General features: G+C 40.7%; 1 non-coding gene across 1 annotated transcript; it reads right to left on the bottom strand.

The window, feature by feature from the left end:
* Positions 1–236: 236 nt before the first annotated feature.
* Positions 237–343, bottom strand: LOC133240164 (U6 spliceosomal RNA). The gene has a single exon (XR_009734144.1). It is a non-coding gene; the product is annotated as a U6 spliceosomal RNA (small nuclear RNA).
* Positions 344–6870: the final 6527 nt, after the last annotated feature.

The following is a 6870-nucleotide window of genomic DNA, read 5'->3' as shown; positions in this document are numbered from 1 at the left end:
TGCTGCCCTGAAAATAAATTCTTCAGTACGATTTTTCTAGATTCCATATATATGTATTAGAATATGGTATTTATCCTTCTCTTTCTGACTCTCCTCACTCTATATACTAGGTTCTAGGTTCATCCACCTCATTAGAACTGACTCAAATGCATTCTTTTTATGGCTGAGTAATATTCCATTGTATACATATACCACAACTTCTTTATCCATTCATCTGTCGATGGACATCTAGGTTGAAAAATATGGAATGCTTTACAAATTTGCATGTCATCCTTGTGCAGGGGCCATGCTAATCTTCTCTGCATTGTTCCAACTTTAGTATATGTGCTGCTGAAGCCAGCACTGATATTTTCGTCCATTTTCCTATCTTTGGGATTCAAGTTCTTCCATCTATCTTCTCTGGCTTCTGACATGGGCCTGGCCTTCTTATTTAAAGGGCTATGAATACTAATTTTCCTTAGTTTATTTTATCCCTGTGTAGGCTGTTGTTCCTGCATTTTGAGGCCACCAGTGTTGGGCTATCTCATTTTCACTGAACACCTGTGAACCCTTATCCGGTTCCTCCAGAGGTTCTTCTGCCAATCTGGTCTAACTGCAAGCCCTATGGCCTGTAGTCTCTGTAGAATTCACCTTACTTGTTTATGTGTTAGTACCAAGGGATGTTTATTCAATATTTACTTACCTTATAACATAGTGTGGGGGAGGAAGACATTTTCCTCTACCCCTCTAGGTTCTTCTGGCTGGTCTAAGAACCAAATTGACATAGGACATATTAACAGGAGAAAATCAAACAAAAGTTTAGTAACAGAAATACATGGGAGAGACCAAGGAGAATCGAGGAACTTGTCAAAATGGCCCAAGCCCTCACCTTAAATACCATCTTCAGCTAAAGACAAAAGAGGGTGAATAATGGGGGGTTATCAGGAAGGGCACAGTAAAGAACGGCAAGGTTGTACAGATTTAAGTCATTGCCTTCTTCATGGTTCAGAGATTCTAGAGATTTGGTCATCTTTCTCTTCCTGATACATGGAGGGAGACACCCCTACATTTAGAGATTTCCCTTACAAATATAAACATTTCTTACAAAAGAGTAAATCCTACTTAGCTTAAAGAATTTTTCACATGTCTGCTGTTTCTTAGAAAATAATCATTGTAAAATAGTTAAAAAGCTAAGGAGACATTTAAAAATTAATTCATTTATTTTAATTGGAGGATAATTATTTTACAATATTGTGGTGGTTTTTGCCATACATAGACATGAATCAGCCACAGGTGCACATGTGTCCCCTCCCATTCTGAACCCCCCTCCCACCCCATCCCTCTGGGTTGTCCCAGAGCACGGGCTTTGAGTGCCCTGCTTCATGCACCAAACTTGGACTGGTCATCTATTTTTTATTTTTTAAAGGAGATGCTCTTTTGCAATAGAACAAGGGAGACAGAGGGACTTCCCTGGTGGTCCAATGGCTAAGACTCTATGCTCCTAATGCAAGGGACCCAGGTTCAATCCTTGGTTAGGGAACTACATTTAAGGTGTCACAACCAAGACCAGCCAAATAAGTAAATAAATACTGAAAGAAGAAGAAGAAGGGGGAGAGAATTTGAGTGACATGTAAGACAAGGACATCAAGATAAGCACATTTAAAGATCACTGCGCCAGCCAGGAGGCATAAGCCAGCAATGTGACCATGGACAATTCACTTAATTTTTCTGAGGTACAGCTTCCAAATATAGAAAACAAAGCAATTAGATAGTTTCTTAAGTCCTTTCCAGCCTGTATGATTCTCTAGTATTTTGAGTTTTAAAAGGAAGTTCTCAGTATAAATATTCTTTCAAGAATAATGGTTAACTGCCCCAGCTTGAGCACAAGCAGAACTCTGTGTTAATTTCCTCACATTCCAGGTTGGATTTCCACTTGTGCCTTTGACAAAGTAAGTATTGGCTTTTTAGAATTTTGTAATTACCTTGAGACTAGTGTATTGACGTGGTTCTCAGAACAATCTTAGCATACTGGGAACTTAGGACTCTAGCAATGTTACAGTGGGTTATTCATTCTTTGGTATTTAGTTTGACATTTATTCTTCTTTTTCAGCCATATTGACTTATATATCATTAGCCCCCAAATGCACCAAAGGGCAATTGCATTGATTATTTTAGTTCTACTCAGTTATTGCTTCCTAATTCATCTTTTACAGCAAAACTCCCCTTGTCAACAGGCCAGAAGAGCTGAGTTTGCATCAGAGTCATACCTTCCAATCAAGTGCAGAGACTACTTTAAAAGTAACAGGAGTAAATCACGAGATAGGAAAAACACTTGCTAAATGGAAAATGATTTTGGAAACCTTTATTTGAGAGTATCTTAGGAGAGGAATGAATGGAGCTACTGAACTGCATTGTATTAGAGAAGGAAAAAAGTATAAACCAATTTCTGCAAAACTGTACGATTTTCGTTGAAAAATCTCCCTGATTGATTACATGTCATACAACATGGGTTAATCTGAGATTCAAATAACCCAAAGGTTTCTAAGAACCCAGCAGAGAGGGAATCTTTTGGGTAGCAAGACTATCTCTGAAGAGGGTATCTTTTCTTCCATGTAGTCAGAGCCTAGAAAAAAAGAAGAGTAAGAAAGTCTCTCTCACCTAGGAATTTAAATATTTTTGGTAAACTCTTCTGAAGTTTATTTTTTCTAATGGAGGCTCCAATCTGGGGGAGATTGGGTTTGTAGACAACGAGTCTCCCATCATCATCTTTAGTTGTTTTTGTTGTTTAGTTGCTAAGTCATGTTTGACTCTTTGTGACCCAGTGGACTGCAACATGCCAAGCTTTCCTGTCTTCCACCATCTCCTGGAGTTTGCTCAAATTCATGTCCATTGAGTTGGTGATGCCATCCAACAATCTCATCCTCTGCCTCCCCTTTCTCCTTTTGCCTTCAATCTTTCTCAGCATCAGGATCCTTTCCAGGGAGTTTGCTCTTCACATCATGTGGCCCAAGTACTGGAGCTTCAGCTTCAGCATCAGTCCTTCCAATGAATACTCAGGGCTGATTTCCTTTAGGATGGACTGGTTTGATCTCCTTCATCATTGACTGGTTTGAACTTCATCATCTTATCCTTCTTAAATATCTGTCACAGTATTACAGTGTTTTTAGCTGCAAATGAAGAGAAACACTAACTGGTGGGTCTAACCCTAAACTGAAACCATTTCCCCCACAATCTTTCTGCTGGGTTTGTGTGGCGAGTGTTACTTTCATAATTAACCAGTCATTGTCTTGTCTTGGACAAAAGAATGATCAGTCACAATGTGGCAAAACCAGACAACAAAAAAATAAGAACTAAGCCACAAAAGTAAAAATATACAAATGAGACTCCCCCAAACTAAAAAGGCTCTGCCCAGGAAACGAATCATCAACAAAATGAAAAGACAACCTACATAATGGAAGAAATGTTCACATCATATATCTGATCAGAATGGCTATTATCAACAAGGTAAAAAATCACAAGTGTTTATGAGAATGTGGGGAAAAGGCAACACCTGTGCACTTCTGGTGAGAATGTAAGCTGGTGCAGCCACTGTGGAAAACAGTGCCAGCGTTCTTTAAAAGCTTAAAAATAGAACTACCATATGATCCAGCAATCCCACTTCCAGTTTTCTTCCTGAAAAAAACAAAAACACGATTTTGAAAAGACATCTGCAGCTTCATGTTCATTGCAGTGGTATTTATATAATGGAATATTATTTGGCCATGAAAAAGAAGGAAATTCTGACTTTTGCTACAACACAGATGCATCTTGAGGGCATTATGCTAAGTGAAGTGAGTCAGACAGAGAAAGACAAACACTGCATGATGTTTTATAATGAACTGATAGAGAATAGGCCAGTGGTTGACAGAGGCAGGGGGTGGAGGGTTTGCAAAAACTGGGTGTGCGTGACCAAAAGGTACAAACTTCGTGTTACAAGACAAATAAGTTCTGGAGATAAAATGTGCAGCGTGGTTACTATAGTGAACAATACTGTGTTGTATATTTGAAAGTTGCTAAGACAGTACATCTTGAAAGTTCTCATCACATGCATTTCTACTGTAACTATATATTATGATGGACGCTAATTAGATTTACTGCAGTGATCATTTAGCAATATATACACATATCAAGCCATTATGTTGTATACCTAAAACTAATACAATGTTACATGTCAATAACATCTCAATAAAAAATTTTAAGTATAAAACCTGACTCATGCAGAGATCCCATTTTGTGGGGAGTTTGTGTACTTTTACTGCCCAACCCCTCGCTTCTCAGTCTCTCTTCTCCTCAGCCTGTAGAATTTCTTCCCTTTCCATAGGTCACTCATCTTGACCACAGGTAAATATCAGGATGCATGGAAAAGAGCCTTCTGAGTGCTAACCTAGAGGAGGTAAGGGCTGAGTGGCAAACAGAGGTGACCCCCATCCTGGGCACTGAGACACATACATAGAGGACCTTGATCAAAGCCTATGTTCTTTTTCAATAATAACTAAAATGATTTACTCAATCTGGATTCCCAGTCCACAGATAATCAGAAACTAAAGCTGAGAATGAAAAATGATACCTCACAGGCTGAAAGTGATGATGGAGACCAAAAAAAAAAAAAAAAGGCTATAAAACAGGTACAACTAAAAAACCTATAGAGTTCAGAGGGCATTTCATGAATGACTCACCACTCAATAGCCTCAGAATCAATTCCCCTGTGTTTTTATATTTTAGTTGTACAAGCATTGTACCTCAGTTCAGTTCAGTCACTCAGTCGTGTCCGACTCTTTGTGACCCCATGAATCACAGCACGCCAGGCCTCCCTGTCCATCACCAACTCCCACAGTTCACTCAGACTCATGTCCATCGAGTCAGTGATGCCATCCAGCCATCTCATCCTCTGTCGTCCCCTTCTCCTCCTGCCCCCAATCCCTCCCAGCATCAGAGTCTTTTCCAATGAGTCAACTCTTCGCATGAGGTGGCCAAAGTACTGGAGTTTCAGCTTTAGCATCATTCTTTCCAAAGAAATCCCAGGGCTGATCTCCTTCAGAATGGACTGGTTGGATCTCCTTGCAGTCCAAGGGACTCTCAAGAGTCTTCTCCAACACCACAGTTCAAAAGCATCAATTCTTCAGCGCTCAGCCTTCTTCACAGTCCAACTCTCACATGCATACATGACCACAGGAAAAACCATAGCCTTGAATAGACAGACCTTTGTTGGCAAAGTAATGTCTCTGCTTTTTAATACGCTATCTAGGTTGGTCATAACTTTCCTTCCAAGGAGTAAGCGTCTTTTAATTTCATGGCTGCAGTCACCATCTGCAGTGATTTTGGAGCCCCCCAAAATAAAGTCTGACACTGTTTCCACTGTTTCCCCATCTATTTGCCATGAAGTGATGGGACCGGATGCCATGATCTTCGTTTTCTGAATGTTGAGCTTTAAGCCAACTTTTTCACTCTCCACTTTCACTTTCATCAAGAGACTTTTGAGTTCCTCTTCACTTTCTGCCATAAGAGTGGTGTCATCTGCATATCTGCATTGTACCTAGTAGGTCTTAAAGCTTGGTTTTAAAAACAATAGTCTTCAGTAATCTGTAAACTTCCATGGTACTGAACTGCTCACTACCATAAATGCTTTTAAATGAGATACCATTACAGCAGGAATAGAGATAAAATCCCAGGATTAGTGGGCCTGTGTTGTGTGCACTCTTTGGCTAAATGAGGCTGCTCAACTCCTAAAATACCCTCATCCCTGGAGGCCAGCACCAGAGAAGCCTGAGTGCTCGCATTGGTCATTAGATGACAAAGCAAGAGACATACAGCTTGCCCAACCTGGAGGTGACCAAGACACTAGGAGGGCGCCTGCACATTTTATTTGAGGGTAGCACCAAGCCCAAGGTGTCAGCTGGGGCATGAGTCAGAGACCTCTTGTGGCTTCTGCACTAGAAGGGCTGAGTGTCTTATCAGCAAATCACTGAAGAAGGTAAACCCCTCACCTACAACACCCTTCCAATTCTTTGACACTTTTCAAACACTTGCCTCTTCTAATGTCAAGTTCAAGGCTCACCTTATCCACAGGGCCTACACTGACCATTTGGGCCTTTTCTGGCCTCTCCTTCCTCAGAAGACTGCTCATGTTGTTATCCAGCTCATTCATCTGGCACTTGCCATCATGTTTTATATTGTTAGCTCTCATTTCCTTGCCAACTGCTTGGTGAGCTCTTAGAAGTCACAGGCCATCGTAGAGGCTCTCACATCTCCCATAGCAAATAGCATGGGGCCTTGAACACAGCACAGTCTCAATAAATAACGCTCTTCTTGTGCAAAGAGATGGGCATGACTTAGCAACTGAAGAAGAACAACAACTTCATCGAGCAAATATTAATTGGTTGCCTACTATGTGTCAGCTACACAAAATCCCTGTCCTCATGGAGTTCACAGTCTGGAGGGGGAAGGTGTTTGAGGACAAACACAGAAAATGTATGTTACCTTAGATAGTGCAAGTGCTAAGGATAAAACATTACATGAAATGTGGGTGGTGGGGGAGGCTTTGAAATTTTAGATTGTGTTTAGAAATAATCTAAATTATTTATAAATTTAGAAATTTTAGATCAAGGAGAAGGTGACTTTCAAGTAAAGACCTGAAGAAATCAGTGAGCGAGCCATACAGACATCTGGGGAAATGCATTTCAGGCAGAGGGAACAGCAGGCAGAAAGTGTGTTAGTCACACAGTAGTGTCCAACTCTTTGTGACCCCATGGACTGAAGCCCACCAGACTCCTGTGTCCATGGGATTCTCCAGGCAATAATACTGGAGTGGGTTGCCATTCCCTTCTCCAGGCAGAGAACTCTGTTAATTAGGGC

The sequence above is a fragment of the Bos javanicus genome, chromosome 27 (genome assembly GCF_032452875.1).
Source record: "Bos javanicus breed banteng chromosome 27, ARS-OSU_banteng_1.0, whole genome shotgun sequence".
Taxonomy (NCBI): Eukaryota; Metazoa; Chordata; class Mammalia; order Artiodactyla; family Bovidae; genus Bos; species Bos javanicus.
Note: the sequence above shows the minus strand (reverse complement) of the source record. Positions and strands in the feature narration are given on the sequence as shown.